This window comes from Panthera leo, chromosome C1 (genome assembly GCF_018350215.1).
Source record: "Panthera leo isolate Ple1 chromosome C1, P.leo_Ple1_pat1.1, whole genome shotgun sequence".
NCBI classification, from domain to species: Eukaryota; Metazoa; Chordata; class Mammalia; order Carnivora; family Felidae; genus Panthera; species Panthera leo.
Genome location: NC_056686.1, coordinates 185,119,767 through 185,138,898, shown reverse-complemented (window position 1 = coordinate 185,138,898; position 19,132 = coordinate 185,119,767). Strand labels below are relative to the sequence as shown.

Below are 19,132 nucleotides of genomic sequence, written 5' to 3'. Positions count from 1 at the left end.
TTTTCCTGGGAAGGCTTGGTAAATAACATTGAACTCAGACTTCATTCCTTTCCTCTACTATTTCATACTCTTCCCAGGATGCCAAATCTGATTTGTTTAGTAAAATCTGAAAGAAAAATGCTTTCAAGAACTGAATATGACCAGAGAGAAAAAAGAGTTTTCAGAAGCCCATACATGGCCTTTTGCATTTGAGGGCTATTTCCCAGCAAGTAGATAGTAGCTACAACAATAACTGGCATGTGTATTGAGAGCAAAATGTTAAAGCACTGAGTTGATTAAAAAAAAAAAAAATGGAGAATAGAAGTGTAGTAGTGGCCCCTGTACCACAAACTAGACTAAAATTAATCTTCTCCTGGAAATGGCCTAGCCCATGGAAAGACAATTATAAAGTAACTAGAGAAAATAATTATTGACTCTGGAAAAAATGAAAACTTCTGTTTCTGGGAGAGAGGGTTTTAAATGCTTATTGAGAAGTGTGTAAAAACTTTTTGCACATCGAATAACTCACAAAGCAATATTTTGATGAGTTAAGCATAAATGATTAAAAAAACATACAAATTACATTTCTATAACTGCATAGAGATATAAAAGTTGAAAAATAGAATATGGAAAAATAAGAATCAGTGTTTGTACCAGATACTGAAAATTTATTTGAAAAATTATATTATTTGAAATTTTTATCTGGGGCTTATCTAATGCTAGTATGATGCTGTTGTTCAAAATGATTCTCCATAATTATAATCCATGAATCTCATTTTACCATTTTCTAAACTAAATAAAAAGTGAAGGTCTTTTCTTATGCCAACAAACAAGAATCATAAGAGTAAATGTTCTCTGAGAGATGGACAAAGTATGTTATATATTCTAATATTTCTATAAAGGCATTTTCAATATGCTTTCTTCCATATTGTCACCCACACCCTTTGTCCAATGTGCTTAATTGTAATTGTGAAGCAACACTGACCTATCTCTCAATGAGGCTGACTCTTTCTCTGCAGTATGGATTTCGGCAAAATCCCATATTCCACCCCTTTAGATTGTGCTGAGCTCCTGATTCTCTGGGCATTCAGAGTAGGGTTCACTCTCACGCAAGCAGCTCAGATCCCAGGAGATTGTTTTAGGCCATAATCAGTTGTTGTCTCTATTAGAATTTTGGCATCTGAATAAGTGGTGGGGACAGAGAGTGATTTTAGTTGCTAGGCTTTAGCGTAAGACTACTAGGCCACCAGGCTCCAGACCACTGTTCAGACCTGCTGGAGAGCCATTATTTAGAAATCCTTGACTTTGACTAGGTGGAGTGACTGGATGGAGTCTGGGTGATTTCCCGCAGGGAGGAGATGAATGTGTTCTTTGTATGTGAGTGTGACATTTATTAGGGCTGTCCACAAATATTCCAGCCCTACTTCCTTTGAAGCTCATGGTAGGATTGCACTTCTCCACCCTACCGAAGGGCAGTGTAGCACTGCAACTTGCTTAGAAGTGATGAGTATCAGTTGTGGGCAGAAGTTAAGAGCTTCATCCATCACCACACTACACTCCCTTTTCTCTTTAGTCCTGCAACCAACAAGGTGCCTGGTGGTGGCTTCTCCATTGGATTGGAGCGTGCAGTCACAATGAGCAATGCCACCCCTGCTCATCCTTACTGGATATGTAGTGCAAGCAAGAAAATAAACCTTGTTAAAGCTACTGAGATTTAGGGGTTGTAATGTTTCTGCAGTATAAACTAGCCTATTCTGATTAAAAATAGAGAGGAAGAAAGAAACAAATCATTGCAACGTACCTGTGGCAGAGATTGGCTAATAATTCCACAAATCTGTTTCTCTTTCACCCTGGGCACACAGCTAATTCACATTTCCTATTCTCCTGTGTGGTTAGGTGAGGCCATGTGACTGAATTCTGACCAACGTTTTATACCCCACTTCCAGTCCCCACCCGTGGAAGACCTACTACATGATCTCTGTTTTTAATCTGCCAAGTGAAAACTAAGGAATCTGGGACTCTAGAGCAAGAGCCAGCAAACATTTCCTGTAAAGGGTCATATAGTAAACGTTTTTAGGCTTTGTGGGTCATAAGGTCTTTATTGCAACTACTCAACTCTGTTGTTTTATGGGAAAACAGTCACAGACTCTCCGTATACAAATGGAAATGGTTGTGTTCTCATAAAACTCTGTTTACAAAACCAGGCAGTAGGTCACTGTGTCCTGAGTAGTCATTTACTGACTAGTTACCTAGAGGAGAGTAAGAGTGAAAGGAACTTGAGTCTCTGAGTCACTCGATGGTATCTACTTGCTGACTACCTATGGGGAATTATTATCTGAGTAAAAAAAACCTGTTGAGTTAAGTGTAACTACTATCTTATTCCACTATCTTATTCCATATTTCAGAAAAAAATTCCAGGTGAATTAATAATCTAAACAAAGAAAAAAATGACTTAAAGAAAGCATGGCAGACTCACAATATTGTTTATATTACTAGTTAGAAAAATCATGATAAAAACTCTAGAAACTATAACAGAAAAGATTAAACAGATTTGGGTACAAAAACCCCCATTTCTGTGCAGTGAAAGATACTATAAACAACGTTACCTAATGGGAGAAAATATATGCAACATATGTACACAACAGGAAGAGGCTGATATGCAAAACAACAAGTAGCTTCTTGAAATCAATAAGAAAAAGAAGCAGCAAAGTAAGAAAATAGACATGGGATATGAAGAAGGAATTCTCAAAAGAAGGAATATGTGATAATAAGCATGTGAAAACATACTCAATCTCACCAATAATCAGAGTGTAAGTAAAAACAAGATAGTGAGTTTTACTTATCAGTTTGGCAAAAAAATTTTTCAATATCAAGTGTTTGTGAATTTGTATAAGTAACAACTTGCATACTCAACTGACTGTGAATTGATAAAAATTCTGGAAAGCAAGTTTCAGTATGTATAAATATTAAAAATACATATGTACTTTGATCAAACATTTCCATCACAAGTAATTTATCCTACAGAAACACTAAGTGTGCAAAAATATATTTATGTGTATGTCTATTATAGTACCACTCATAAGGGCCAAAAAAACTGGACCACACCTCAACATTTATGAGTAGAGGAATGGTTAAATAAATTTAATACATGTACATTGTAGAATAATAACTGTTAAAAATGAGAGAGACATATATCTGCTGACATATTTTTGAGTGATAAGAGCAAGTCAGAACAATCTGTACAGAATGTCCTGTAAAAAGGGGGCAGGGAGGAAAGGAGGTAGAAATCTATGTATCTTGAGGGATATGCACATTGTTGACACTGATAACCCTTGGAATGAAGGACTTATTCCATTTTTAACTTTATACACTTCTTTTTTCCCTTTGTATATCATTTTTATAATTATAATTTTTTTTAAGTAAAAGGACGTAAGTCAAGAAAGACTGAAAGAAAAGCCCATTGTGGACACTGGCCAAGGCCGAGGGGCTGAGGGATGGCTGGGCAGAGGAACAAAGGCTTGTGGAAGGCTTGCTGAGGCAAATGCACAGGCGTGAGTCACTCCCTCCAAGTTCCAATGACAGCAGATGGAGCTGTTATGACCTGGAACCAGGGTTCTGCTTGGAAATTTTCCAGAAAAGAGGAAGACTTGGGGTGAGAAAAGAAAGGGTAACCCTGCCGGCCTGAGGGCAAAGCATGCTGGAAACAAACAAAACAAAACCAAAACAAAACAAAACAAAACAAGTAATGTCCTTTGGCTGAACTGGCTTCGTCTATCCAGGAGCTAACTGCTAGGTTATCTTTTCACTGCTTCACATTTGTTCAGGTTAAAAACCTCCTCTCAAAATCTGTTGCTTGAAATGAATATACACCTAGTGGAAGGTGGGTATTGGGGGTTTTGGTTTTGGGTTTTAAAGGTTACATGTCACTGTAAATCCTAGGAAGATAATTTCGGGTTCATTCAACCTTGTGCTAACAGGAAGACAAATGGCACCAGTCTGTGTGTGTGTTGTAGGTGAATAGGCTGTAGTTCACTCTGGATGCGTGCATTTGTTGGTTCTCTGATGTGTATTAGCATCTTTCATTTACCAAGAGTACTTTTGTCAAAAATCGGATCACATGTGAGATGGAACTTCTTTTTGTATGTTTATTAACCATTTTGTAAGTAGTGCCATATTGATCTGTTACTTACCAGAAAGTTTTATCCATTGGGTATTGCTTGTACTCTAATATTCCCCATATTCTTGTATTATTACTTACCTTATAAACAAAGGCCGATGGGTGGTATCCATACTAGAGAGGGTAAAAGAAACTTGTTGCAGACTCAAAGTCACTATTTAAAGAAACCTCAAGATTCCTCTGAGTCACAGCATACTAATGAGCCAAAGGCAGATTCAGGCAGTTTTCTGATTGGTTGTGTTCTAAGTGCGTTGCCTAGAATGGAGCCTGAGTTGTGGGGTATACTTGTCACAGTGCAATGGTCTGTTAGTCAGCTAGGGCCGCCATAACAAAATGCCACAGACTGGGTGGGTGGTGTAAGTAACAGGAATCTATTGCCTCACAGCTCTAGAGGCTAGAAGTCCAAGATCAAGGTGTCAGCAGGATTGACTCCTTCTGAGGGCTGTGAGGGAAGATGCGTTCCTTGGCTTATAGATGGCTGACTTCTCCCTATGTCTCTTCACATTGTCTTCCTGTCATGTGCTTCTGTCCTTGTGTCCAAATTCCTCTCTTTTGGATTAGAGTCGACACTAATGACCTCATTTTAATAACCCTATCTTCAAGTAAGGTCACATTCTGAGGTAGGATATCTTTTCTTTTCTTTTTATGGGAGGGAATATGATTCAACCATAACAGATGGCATAATAAATAACAAAGTAAATAGTAAGCCTGGGTTTAGAGCCTGGGTCTCTGATTGGTCACCCAGGACTTTTTATCAGACCCTCTCCACATTCCAGGGTACCTTCCCTGCCCCTTTTCCCCACGTTCCTGTTGCTTTCTCTGCATTGCTCTATTGTAATTAGGTAATTGTGCATTTATCTCCCTGATGAGACCTGCACATTCCCTGTGAGAAGGGACTGTGTCTTTTGTTCCCCGTATCTAGCACAGTGCCTGACTCAGACAAGGAGAATGAATGAATGAATGATTAACAATGACATAATATTCATCTTTTAAGGAACACCAGTCCACATAACTATTTAAATGTCTTCTTGGTTTCACAACTAAATGTAAATGAATATGTACTCACCCCCATGAAATAAAATGATGTGCAAACTTGAAAAGCTTTTAAATTCTTATTATGTCGGAACACTTTGTGGACAGCAGCTTCTAGATAAGAAGGTGGGATAAGAAAGTCTAAAACGGGATAAGGACCCTTATATCCAGCTGCTTCATAAACAAAGCAAGTTCAGCCAAAGGATACTGCACCCTACTTACATTAATAATGAACTTCAGATTTAAAGTCTAATTTTAAAGTTATGGTTAGAGAATATGGAAATGCTTCTGCAGAGATTATTCTATGGTTAATAAATACAGTTCATGAAGAAGGCCTGTGGGACTTGTGTGTTTTCAAAACCTGGAGAAAACAAGTCAGAAGGGAAACTTAATGTCTTTGAGTGGAAACACAGGATGTTATTGGGTTTTTCTGTCTTTGCTGAAGACAGAACAAGAATAATTTATGCTACAGCATGCAGGGGTTTGGTTGACTACGAAGGAAGAATTTCCCAATAGAATACTAAATATCAGGATGGAATGGATTGGTTTTACACCTTTCTATCATTTAAGTGGGAACTCCTAGACCACATTGAGCCAGGCTCTTTCACTTACTATCCAGGAGAACTTGGAAAAGTTATACCATTTCATTGAGGGTCTATTTTCTTATAAAATGGGCCTAATTTGTACCTCACACTGTTACAGGAGATTGAATCTAAAGCGTGTAGCACAGTTGCTGACACATTATAAGCATTCCAAAAATAGCATTAATAATAAAAATGATAGCAAATATTTATTAGTTGTTTGGTACATACCAGACATCATTCTAAGCACTTTATGGGGCATTTAATTTTGGTTTCATGGTAATCATGTAAGGTAGGTGCTTTTATTTCTGTTTCATAGGTGAGAAAACTGAAGCACAGAGAGATGAAGTAATTTGACCCAAATCATAGAGGTAGTAAGTGACGAAACTCTAATACGAACCCAGGAAGTCTGTCTCCAGAGCCTGTGCTTCTAGTCACTATATGTGGAAACTCTAATGTTTATAAACATGTTTATAAACATTGGACTTTTAAAGTAAGAAATTGACACACTGTTAAAAAATTCATAGTCTAGTGGTCCCTAGCTTTCCATCATCCTTCTATTATTTTCCCTTCCATGTTTTGGATGGTTTTATTTACTAAAATACTATAATGATAAGCAATAATTCATTTTTTATTGTTATTCATCAAAGATCTATGTCACAAAGCTCCTGGTCATTGTGAGGCAACAGAATTATCTGAATTGATAATTCTTGTCAAAGGCAAAGCAACTTGACAATTTTGGTTGGCTTTTGAAGCTTTTTCATTGCACAGTTTACACAAGGCTTTCCGAAATACCTATAATAACAAATTGACTCTCTTCCTTCAAATATTAAGTTTAAAGAAGCTAATATTCTGTGATGAGGCATCTCTGATGCTGATACATGAATTCCCTCTACTGAAACACCATTTTAAGTATCTAGGTTTCCCCCCCACAAATGATTTCTGCGTATGGTTATATGTGTTCTGCAGACAGACAGATATGCTACATTAGCAGTTTTCAAACGGTGTGGTCAGGAGTTTTGGATAAGTCTGGATAAGTCTGTTTAGGGTCCAGAATGTCTTTCTAAAATATATATTCAATTATCAACTCTTACAAGTGTTTGTTTTAAGGTAGGAGCCAAAATATTGAATTGTTGGATGTAGCTAAGTATTAAAAGATTATCTGCCATTGAAAGCTAAGAGATAGACTGAAGAGATGAGGATCTGGAGTTAGACTGTGCACTCTGTGTGTGTGTGTGTGTGTGTGTGTGTGTGTGTGTGTGTGTGTGTGTGCATGCACACATGCATGTGCACAAAGGACGATTATGGAGAGAAACAAGCAACGGTGTGCTACTAAACCACTTTTTAGGGGAATAAAAGGCCCTAATTGGTAGCATTTGCCAATTTCCATGTTTTAAATACTCCTATCACAGCCAGTTTCAAGCTATCAACAGTTCAACAACTTTATATATTTATTTGTATTTTTAATATATTTTAAATTTAACAATTGGCTCTCTCAAGCCAGTATGAGCCTGTTCTCACAAATTTGTTTATCACCATTCTCAGGGATAGAGCCTGGAGATGCTATTATTGAGAATGGGCGTCTGACAGCTCAGGTGAAGGAGAAAGTGAAGAAAACATAATTTCTAAGATAAAGTCTAAGACTGAAGAATTACAGCCAGAAATGATTCTGAGCCAAGGAGGCCACAATGGGGAGAAATTTTGGAAGGTAGCAATCTGGTTAGCAAACAGAAAATGAAGGCCTTGGATGCAGGGGCATATCCCAGACATGACAACTGGTTAGACAAGGAGGAGAAAAAGATGCTGTAGTTCAAGCAGGGCAAGGATCTGCTTACTTCAGAACAGATGTGTTTCTGTCCGACATAATGATTGTCATCACCCTTCTCCACATTTGCCTCTTGTGTACTATGCTCATCTATCTTCCTGTCCCTGAGGGAACTTCAAGCATCTTTGGCAATACTGGAAAGTATTGTTCACCAGGAATTCATAGACAAGAAGTCCAAACCTGGTGTCAACATCATCGAAGCCCAATTAGGACTAATCAAGTAATTTAAACAAGTATATTGACACTTGATAGCAATAGAAACTCTAGAAACAGACAAAATTTGGAGACCCAGATGGGTAAACAGCAGGCAGTCAGATTTGTAGAAGTCCATCAGCAGATATTAGGCTCAGAGAGAGGTTAGGACACTGGTCTAGGGAAAGAGGTGGATATAATATGAATGGCAAAAGTTCCTAAGCTGAGCAATTATGTCAGAGACTTCTGATTATCTATCCAAAAATCCATTCTTTCCTTCTTACTTAGAACCTTTGTTTTATTTGGTTTGCACAACAAGGTACTAGGTAGTACTTTCTAGAAAGTTCTGTAAGAAGAGAACAAAGAGCTATGTGCCTCCTCTATCCTGCCTACTCCCCCCCCCCCACCCCCCATTACCTCTTTCTTGTGCTTTTTCCTTGAAAGACAGCAATGATGGCTAGTGCTTCAACAGACAATTTGGGCCATGAGGTAACCTTGAAAATAGAAACAGTACTAACGATGTTATTCTAGAAGGAAAGACAGAATCTTGGTCCCTGACCACTGAAGCTCCATCATAACATTCCTGGACTATCTACTTCTGGGTGTCTTTTATATTAGAGAAAAATAAACTTTTATCTTGTTTAAGCCACTATTGTTCACTACTTTAGTACCAAATTAAATTCTTATCTGATATAGCCAGCCAATAAGCCAGGTACCAAGGAAAAGGAAGGAAGCAGAGATGGGGATTTTATTTCAAGAATTCTAGTACAAGGTAGAAAAGAAGGAAGAAGCATAGTTACTAGGACAAGGACATGAGATAAGAGCCAAACTAGCAATACTACTTGAAGCCTACTTCTCTGAAAGAGCTACTTAAACCCAAATTCTAAAGTCACCCACCCAGCATTGCCTTTTGCCAATAAGTCAAAAGCAGGGTAGCAGATGGTCTAGAGAGAGCAGTCAAGTGCCTGGTGGCTGTGAAAAGAGAGGGGCCACCACAGGGAAGGGGGCCAGGTAGGTCATTATTCTAAAGAGTGAACTTCATTGGTAGTGAAGATTTCAGAGACATATAGAAGATTTCAAGGCATGCAAAGGTTTCATGAGAAACTGTAGTTCCCATCTAGAAGATCAACTACATTTGGCTTCTCACAGTCTGGTGATCAAACTCTCTAGGCTATCCCTGATCTGACACTACAATCCCCACCCACCAGCATGTCAGAACCAGATGTCAAGATGCCTGAAGATGGGGAGGAGAGGAGAAAGTGGAAATTCAGTTTGCAGGACAGAGATGGAGCTAGAGACAAATAAGGGATTTAAATGAAGGGCTTGAGTGCAGGAGAAAGAGAATAATGAAATGGTGCCTGCCATTAATTCTGATGAAAATTGGGAGAGTATGATTGTGTTTATCTGGAGAAATGAAAGAGAAGAGCAGTAAAAAACAGAAGTTTAGACTCACTCATTATCTTTTCAGTGCTCTGGTGTGCTATAGAATCTTATCTGACAAGGGATGATCCAAATGTCTAAAACTGATTCTTTTCTGCCTCCTTTACAATAAACAAAGCGCAATGCAAGAATATTAGTGCACTGGTGTCTGGCTTCCTCTCTACAATGACATCCAAAATGCTGTCACCAAGAGACTTCCTATTTACCAAATTCAATTGACGTTGTTCATTCCTATATATGGCCTCCTCTGACACTGCCTTCTTTTGGAGAAGGCTCAGCTCCTCTGTGCCATCATTCAGAGTTCTCATCCAAGCTCTCCGATCACCTCCTATCCATCTCACACTGGGCACATCTTCCCTCTCCTGCCTCTGATGGTTGGTGTCCCCAGTGTTCTGGGCTCAGTCTTTTCACTTTTCAGTTTATAATCTATTTCTAGACTCCTCTCTCATGCAAGGTTTTTGTTAGCTCTCTGTATCCCAACTCCAGTATCTATATTTTCAGCTCATACCTTGTTCCTTGGCTCTAGACTTCTAGATCCTAAATCTATATTATATGTCCTACAAATAGCTCCAACCCCATGAGTTCAAAATGAGAACTCGCCAACAACTTTGAAAGCCTTTGGAGTACAGGGCTAAGTCTCATGCATTTTCTTATAGCTTCAGTACATGGAAGTATTCAGTAAATGTTGTCAAATGACAACATGGCTGGATATTTTCAACAAACACATTTAAATGTCATTAATGTATGTATGTATGTATGTATGTATGTATTTATAAATATGGAATGCTTCACAAATTTGCTTCACATCCTTGTGCAGGGGCCATGTTGGTCTTCTTTGTATCTTTCCAACTTTAGTATATATGCTGTGAAGCAAGCAGTAAATATTTATTTATTTAACATTTTACTGAAATGTAATTGACATACAAAAAGTTGCACACATTTAAATTGTACAATTTGATGTTTTGCCATATGTACACTTGTTGAATGTTCACTGCAACCAAGACAGGGAGCATAGTCATACCCCCAGAAATTCCCTCTTTGTGCCCCTTTGTGATCCAACCCTCATGTCTTCCCTACCTCCCACCCCCCACTGCCAGGCAACCACTGATCCAATTTCTGTCACTATAGCCTAGTTCCCATTTTCTATAATTTTATATAAATGAACTCATATATTATGCACTCTCTTTTGGAGACTGGCTCCTTTTATTCATCATAATTATTTTAATTACTCATATTACTTCATGTATCAATAGTACATTCATTTTTATTGCTGAATGGTATTTTATTATATCTGTATACCACAATTTGTTTATTCATTCATCTATTGATGGACCTTTCTTTGTGTTGTTTCCAGTTTTTAGCAATTACAAATAAAGTTGCTATGAACATTTGTGGAAAAGTCTTTGTGTGGACATATGCTTTCCTCTCGAATAAATGAATAAGAACAGAATGACTAGATTATATGGTAGGTATATATTTAACTTTATAAGAAATTGCCAAACTTTCCCCAAAGTTTTGTACTATTTTGCATTCCCATTAGAGGTCTGTTCTAATTCCTCTACATCCTCAACAACATTTGATGTGGTCAATAGTTTTAATTTTAGCCATTCTAACGGATGCAAAGTGGTGTCTCACTGTGGTTTTAATTTGCATTTTCCTATTGACTAATACTGTTGAACATCTTTTCATGTGCTTACCTACCATTCCTATATCTTCTTTGGTGAAGTGTCTATTAATTTTCTTTGCCCATTCTTAAAATGTGTTATTTTGAGAGCTATTTTTATAGTTGACCCTTGAGCAACGTTGGGGTTAAGGGCAATAACTCCCCCACATAGCTGAAAATCTGCTTAGAACTTTTGACTCCCCCAAAACTTAACTACTAATAGCCTACTGTTAACTGGAAGCCTTACCAATAACATAATCAGTCAATTTAACACATATTTTGTATAAGTATAATATAAGCTAGAGAAAAGAAAATATTATTAAGAAAATCTTAAGGAAGGGAAATACATTATAGTATGATATTGTATTTATAAAAAAAAAGTCCATATATAAAGTAGGCCACGGTAGTTCAAATTCATGTTGTCCAAGGATCAACTGTATATTCTGAATACATTTTTTTTACCAGATATATATGAGTTGCAAATATTATTTCCCAGTCTATGGCTTGTCTGTTCACACTTTTAACTGTCTTTTGAAGAATAGAAGTTTTTAATTTTAGTGAGGTTCAAATTATTCTTTTATAGATTGTGCTTTTGATATAATTTCCAAGAAATCTTTGCCTAACCAAAGGTCACAAATATTTTCTCCTCTATTTTCTTCCAGAAATTGTATAATTTTAGCTTTTAGGTCTATGATCCATTTTGAGTTAATTTTCATATATGATGGAAGGTATGGATTCAAGTTCATTGTGATGCAAGAGGGTATTTAATTTGTTGAAACACATATAAATTTAAACAAATTATAAGAGGGCCTTTTCTTGTGAATCAGTGGAAACCTTTACTTTAAAATTCTGTAATCAAGGACAATATGCTAACAGCTCAAACTAACTGTATGCCTAATTTTTAAAAACATATTCTTTATTGTCTTTTCAAGGTGACTTATTAACTTTTTTATTTGTAGTAAAGGAATAAATCAACATTGTTTGTATCTTGTGTTCCATTGGCTTATTACCAAGTGTGAGTTCTATAAGTCTGCTTTGATTTAGATAGCTCATGGGCCTTGCAGGTAGGAGAGAAATAATAGGAAACAGGGTCGGTATGAAATGGGGATGAATATATCTAATTGGTACCTCATTAAAATGCTAAAAACCCTTAACTTCCATATTAGAGAAACTCCAGAGTTATTGAATGAAGCATCTTTTCTGTGTGGATTTTGACCCATGCAAGAATTGAATATTTTAACAGTGTGTGTATGTCCGTGTGTTTTAGTAGGAGGCAGGAAGAAGATGGCTGATTATAGATGTTACTTCAGTTCAGTAGAGAGACAAGTCCTGGGATAGACCCATCTTTCCCCTTTGGTGTGGCTTACCAGAGCTTAATAAAATATATCTGAGATATTTGAAATGGTCTTTGAAGTCCTAAAGCCAAATGCCACGGCTCAGTAAGTCACTGGAAGAGGTATGTATATCTTTGGGTCACCATTTAGGCTAGGTGGTGGACATATGTGGATAGGTGTGTTGCTTTCAGCATCCATTCTCCACTTACCTCATTCTTCATAGCCCCCATATCTTTAGTAAGTCAGATCGTTTTATAAAAGCCGATCCCACTTCTAACTTCAGGTGTAAAGCATTGATATGTTAGCTTTATGAATGCCCCTGGCCCTTGAGATTTGTTCATGGATGGGAATGTGACATGAGTTGACTCAATGAGAGTGAATCTCAAGACTTGTACAGAAACTATCAGAAGTTTTTTCTCTACCCCTCTAAGCACTTGATAATAAAATGGTAAGAGCTGAGAGGATAGGTTCTGTCTGAAACCTAGAAATGAAGCCAACACTGTAGATGGCAGAAGGAATAGACAATGAGAAAAGTCCTTGGTGATATAATTGGGTGGCTAGATCAAACTTCACTTGACTACTTCAAGACTGCTCAACTGTGAAGGCAGTAAGTTTCCTTTTTCTTTTATGCCTGTCACTGAATGAAAGGTAAGATACAATTGGGTATATTAAGTTTGCAAGGAACTGAGATCTGTTAGGGTTTCTTCAGGTTTATTGGGATATAGCACAAAACCTTAGCAGGCCTCTCGAAAAATTGAAAATTGGTTCAAGAAACAGTTGAGATTTAGCAAATCTGTTTTTTTCAAAAATCTTCTCAGAAGTTAGAATCTAACTCTATTCAAGTGCTCTATTATACTAGTGATTTAGCTGCTTTCTGCTACAAATACTACCAGTTACCTGACTCTGTCTCACATTCAAATTTTAGTTCAGTCAGTCAGTTACAATTTCAAAATCTCTGTCAAACATCACTGGCAAATGTACAGATACCTGGCTTAATCAACTCAAGATGGAGTGTTAAAAAGCATGGCAACGAGGGGGTAAGGGAATCTTCCACAGTAAGCTGTGGGTATGGAAGTTATGCTGAGCTTTCTCAGAAAGGGAGTCTGTTAGGCACCATGAATGTGCTGTCCAAGACTATGCTTTCTGGAATCCCTAAACTTATGATGGGTAGTGTGAGAGCTGAAGGAGCTGGGAAGCTGAGAGTTGGCAGAGATCTGATCATGTGTCTATGAGGACTTCTGGAATGGTCCTGTTGGCAAGTCCTGTGTAATCATATAATAAAAATGTTAAAATGTGATTTTGGTAAAAATCATATGGGAATGTAAACGCCAAGGTGATGAGGGTGGGCCCCCTACAGTGTCTCCTACGACTGTATCAACCAGCTTCCCTGCCCTTGGCTTCTGGCTGGATTCAGTTAAAAGGGAGCCCTAGTGAAAGATGCGAGAGATGGAAGAGAAAAGTCCTTCCATCTTTTTTTGTAGGCTGTTTTTTCCCCTGGCTCTTATGCTATGGGATTGCCCCAAGCTGGCTATGTTTCTTTACTGAAGGTCACTGATCTGCATTCTGGAGATCACAACTCCTCAATTCACTCTCATTGAGTCAACTCATGTCACATTCCCATCCATGAACAAATTTCAAGAGGCAGGGGCATTAATAAAGCTAACATATCAATGCTTTACACCTGAAGTTAGAAGTGGGCTCGGCTTTTATAAAAGGTGACTTTTTCCACGCGATTCTCTCCTTCTATGTTCCAGTAACCTCTTCTTGCCCTCTGCTGTTACCAGCTCTGGTCCGGCACTATCTCTTTTGGTTTCCCTATATCCTGATCACATCCTTATAAATAGTCCCCTTCTAAATAAATCTCAGTTTTTACCTACTTTGTGGCTTGTCTATTCTTTTTTCCTAACAGTGACTTTTGCTAGCAGAAGTTTTTGTTCTTGGTGAAGTAGAATTTATCATTTTTCATAATCCATGATCACTTTTGTATCCTGCCTAAAAAATATGTTGCCTATCCCCAAGTCATGAAACTATTTTCCTAGGTTCTCTTCTAAAAGCACTATGATTTTGATTTTTATTATGGATTTGGCAGATCCATGGCAAATTAATAGTTGTGTACAGTGTGAGCTAGGGTTCAATTTTTTTTTCCATATGGATAATCCACTTATTTCAATGCCATTTGTTGAAAGACTCCTATCACCATTGAATTATTTTCATTCATAGGGTTGGACTTATGTCTATCATTTTGTTATTCATTTTCTGTTTGTTACTGCTGTTGATTTGTTCCTCTGTTTATCCTTTTATGCCTTCTTCTGGATCAACTGAATATATTTTAGAATTTCTATTTCATCTATCTATTGGCTGTTTAGCTATACCTGTTCCCATTATATGTTTCAACTAATTCCTACAGGAATTATAGTATCTATCCTTAATGTTCTATGGCCTTTTAGAATTATTCTTTACTATTTTATATAAAATTACTCAGCTGTTTACCATTTCCAGTGTTCTTTATTCCTTCCTGAAGATTCATATTTCCATCTAGTATCATTTCCTACAGCCTGAAGAATGTTCTTTGTAATTCTTGTAGTACTGGACTTCTGATGATGAATCCTTTTAGTTTCTTTTTCTTAAATCTGAAAATGTTTCTATTTCATCTTCATTCTTCAAGGATATTTTCACTGGATGTAATTTTTTTTTTCTTTCAGCACCACCTTAAATATGTCACTGCACTGTATTCTAGCCTTTGTTGTTTCAGATATGAAGTTAACGATAACCAAGAGGAAATGCATTTTTCTCAGACTGCTTTCAAGACTTGTTCTTTATTTTTGTTTTTTAGCAGTTTGATTATCATGTGCTAGGTAAGGGCTTTTTCATATTGATTTTGCTAGGGGTTTCCTGAGCTGCTTCAATCTGTCAATTTATGAATTTTACCAAATTTGAAAAAATTTTGACCATGGTTTCTTTCAGTGTTCTTTTCTGCTTCATTCTCTACCATTCTCCTGGTACTGTAATTATAAATTTGTTAGATGTTTTGATATGTTTTGATATTGTCTTTCAGGTCTCTGAGTTTCTGTCCATTAATTTTTTCTTTCCTTTCCTTTTCTTTCCTTTCCTTTCCTTTCCTTTCCTACCTCTTTCCTTCCTTCCTTCCTTCCTTCCTTCCTTCCTTCCTTCCTTCCTTCCTCCCTTGTCTATTCTTTAGAGTGAGTAATTCTATTGAGTTCACTGATTCTTTCCTCTGTCATCTCCATTCTAGCTCCATCCAGTGAATGCTTTATTTTTTTACTTTTCAGTTTTAGAATTTCTATTGTTTGACTTTTTTTATACTTTTTATTTTTCTCCTGAGATTTTTTATCTTGCATGTATTTTGAGCAATTTCTTCTACCTCATTGACCATCCTTTAATAGCTGCTTTAATTCTCTTGTCTCAGGGCACCTGGGTGGCTCAGTGGGTTAAGCATCTGACTCCTGATTTCAGCTCAGGTCATGATCTCAGGGTCATGAGATCAAGTCTGGCATTGGGCTCTGAGCTGGGTGTGGAGACTGCTTAAAATTCTCTCTCTCTCCGGCTCCCTCTGCCCCTCCCCCTGCTCATGTGCACTCTCTCCCTCTCTCTAAAAAATGCTCTTGTCTCCTAATTTTAATATCTGAATAATTTGGGGTTTGATCTGCATTGATTGTTGTTTCTCTTGAGTCTGGGTCACAATTTCCTGGTTTTTATTTGTTGGGTATTTCAAACTATATCTCAGGCAATGTGATTATTATTATTATGTGGAGCCTGGATTGTATTAAATTTCTCTGAAGAAATTTTTTGTTTTATCTCAGTTGATAAATATAGATAGATTTTATTGCCCTGAAAAATCCATTAGACAAAGAGTTGCAAGTGTTTCAGTTAGAAGCCATTGAGTAGCATACATGGCAGTAGGAAGTGCCAAGATGCCAAGATGATTTGGGTGCGGTTCCCATGGTGTACTGGTATTAGTCAGGATTCTCCAATTTATCTCAATTTTGGTTGCTTTATCAGGCAATTGACTTGCTTAGGTTCATACTTCAAACCCTGTTTCTTAGGTGGGCATTCAAATCTCAGTTCAGTTCTCTTATCATTATCTAGACTTGAGGGGTCCAGCAGAGATTTGTGAAGAGTTATTTGGAGCTCTATCTAAGTACTTTCTGGGAGAATTCTCTCCATTTCTTACAGCTGTATTTCCTCACACGACGTCTTCCGGTTCTCCAAGACAGAATAACTGGTTTCCTTTCAGAGTTCTAGCTCCTCTGCATGATGCCAACTGCGGCTTATCCCTGAGCTAAAAGTCACAAAAACGGGAAATTCACCTTAGTTCATCCTCTTCTTCCAAACCTCTACTTCTTTCCAAAATCTACCTTCTTTCTTTCACTCTCTTAGACTTGAGATTATTCTCTTATTGTATTTTTCCTGGACTTTGTAGTTATCATCTGCGGTCTGAGAGGAGTTTGTTCAGCTATTTCTAGAAGCTGAACCACTTAATTCTGTGAATGCTTGGAGTGTGTTCTTTCCTAGGACTGGCAGTTTCTGGGCTCATGCTACAATAAATGGGCCACTGTGAAATTCACCTACCTAATAATGTTTTGCATATTCTATCTTGATCTTCTTAGTTGTTTTCTCTCAAAAGCTGTTCAAGTTTTCTGTTATCATTGAGTAGAGATATTTTCATTCTCCAAGGGGTACTTCCCAGTTTGTATTGTTATGGGCATCCTATTTATGGCTTTAAGAGAGTGCTATTCATTACTTCTTACATCTGAATTCTCTCAAAGGATGCTATTTTACTTGCTCCCTGAAATCTTGGGTCTTTCTCTTTTACATTTCTTTTGAGCATTATTTGCCTTTCAAGGACTAGCAATGACTAAAGCAAACTACACTGTTTTATCCTCCCATATTTATGAGTGGTTAGACTCAGACTCAGGCACATCTTCCCTTCTATACTGTGTAGATGAAATCCGTGTAGATTTTTTCCCTTTATATCTTTCTGGCCTGATTACTAAGGTCCCATTTCTTCCAAGAAAATCTCTTTCTTCTTCCAGCTTAATCAACCAGTATTTCTTTATTTTTGTTCTCCCCTGCTGCTCCTATTCTGGAAGTAAGTCAAAAGCATACTTAATATCTTTTATTTTCATAAAAGAAATACATGTGTATATATATATATATATATATATATATATATATATATATATATATCAAATAATCAAATAATATTGCAAAGTTTTAACAAACACCAGCTGTTCCTTGCCTACCTGTTTCCCTAGCTCTCTACAAGATCTCCTCCCCAGAGGCAATGCTTTCAGCTGTTTTATCTGTTTCTCTGGCATTGTTCTCAATGTTTCTAAATAATATGCTTAGACTGTTATAGACTGTTATTTATTGACTCTTTCACGCTGTATGTACTACTGTTGTAGCTTGGCTGCACCCAGAGCCAACCCTGAATCAAGGACTTGAATAAAACAGTTTGCTTAGGAGGTAGTCCTTAGAAGTGCAAGTAGGACTACGGGGAAATGAGAGAGGGAAGCGAAGAAAGCCTCATAAAGAGCGTGTTTCAAGCATATTGCCACTGTGGACAGCTGCAGTGTCCTGCGGTCCTATGGATGAAGTCTGAGAGGTAGTGTAGAATGTGCCTTGGATTATCCCTGAGAAGTAAGGGACAACTAACTCCTGTCAGTCAGTGGTTGAGGGTGCTTTCAGGATCCACTCTCTGTCTGGCACTTTCAGCTGCTCTGTGTACCAGTCAAGTAGATTCTATTGCCCTGAAAAATCCATTAGACAGAGTTGCAAGTGTTTCAGTTAGAAGCCACTGAGTAGCATGCATGGCAGTAGGCAGTGCCAAGATGCCAAGATGCCAAGATGATTTGGGTGGGGTTCCCATGGTATACTGGTATTAGTCACGATTCTCCAGAGAAGCATAATCAATAGGACTGGCGTTAGGAGTATCACCTGAGAATTTGTTAAAATGCAGATTCTCAAGTCCCACCCATATGTACCGAATCAGAATCTTTGGGGTTTGGGTCTGAGAGTCTGTGTTTTAACAAGTTCTCTAGGTAATTCTTATGCGGGTTAAAGTTTGGGAAGCACTGGCCTATAATTTATAGAATCTCTTGACTGGCTAAGCTAACAGGAGTTGAACATAGGTGAGAAAGAACAAAGGTAAATAAGTGCATATGTCTGATGCCCCTAATTAAACCTCTTGGAAAATGGAGCCAAACAGGGAGTTCAAAATCAGTTAGGGACCATTCTTATCTTGGCCTGCTTTTAACATCAATATCATCTATAATAAGAGAACGGTAATAATGTTGGAGAACTTCCTGAGCTGTTGTGCAAATCAAACCAGAAGGTAAATGTGATGGTTCCTTGCTCCCAAATGTCAATAACTGTTTCTAATAACATGACTCTTTTAAGTCACTGGAGTCCAATTTATTAAATTTCCACTTTAGTGAACTGCAATAGCATGTGGCCATTCCCCCCAAATGCTAACTTTAAATCAGTAAAAATGCCACTGTCATTGCTACTGTAGATTTTAATATTTGAAAATAGTTATTAGTCTCTTAGCCATGTTTTTCTATTTATACATAGTTAAAGAATGCGTTCTTACACTATACTTTCTACAAGTTGCTCTTAGAAGGGGCAGGCTTTTGTTTTGTTCTTTCTCTACAAGGATGGAATTTTTGTAACCTTTTCTCTTGATGACTATTCATTGCCAATCAGGATAAAAGAGCTTTGCCCTTCCAATAATTTCTATTTTATGATAACATGCTTGGACAATTTCAGTACACTTTAGAGGTACGAATGGGTCTATTTAAGTGCTATTATTTTTTTTAATTGCTATTTTTTGCTGCAGACTCATTAACAATTCAAAACTTGAATTAGAAGTAACCTAAAAATGTCTTA

The 19,132-nt window shown here is 37.4% G+C and overlaps 1 non-coding gene and 1 pseudogene across 1 annotated transcript; one reads left to right on the top strand and one right to left on the bottom strand.

Moving 5' to 3' along the window:
* LOC122226065 overlaps positions 1-19,132 on the top strand; it is a 161,454-nt pseudogene that overhangs the window by 3,026 nt on the left and 139,296 nt on the right.
* LOC122228958 lies at positions 9,999-10,104 on the bottom strand. The gene has a single exon (XR_006206840.1). It is a non-coding gene; the product is annotated as a U6 spliceosomal RNA (small nuclear RNA).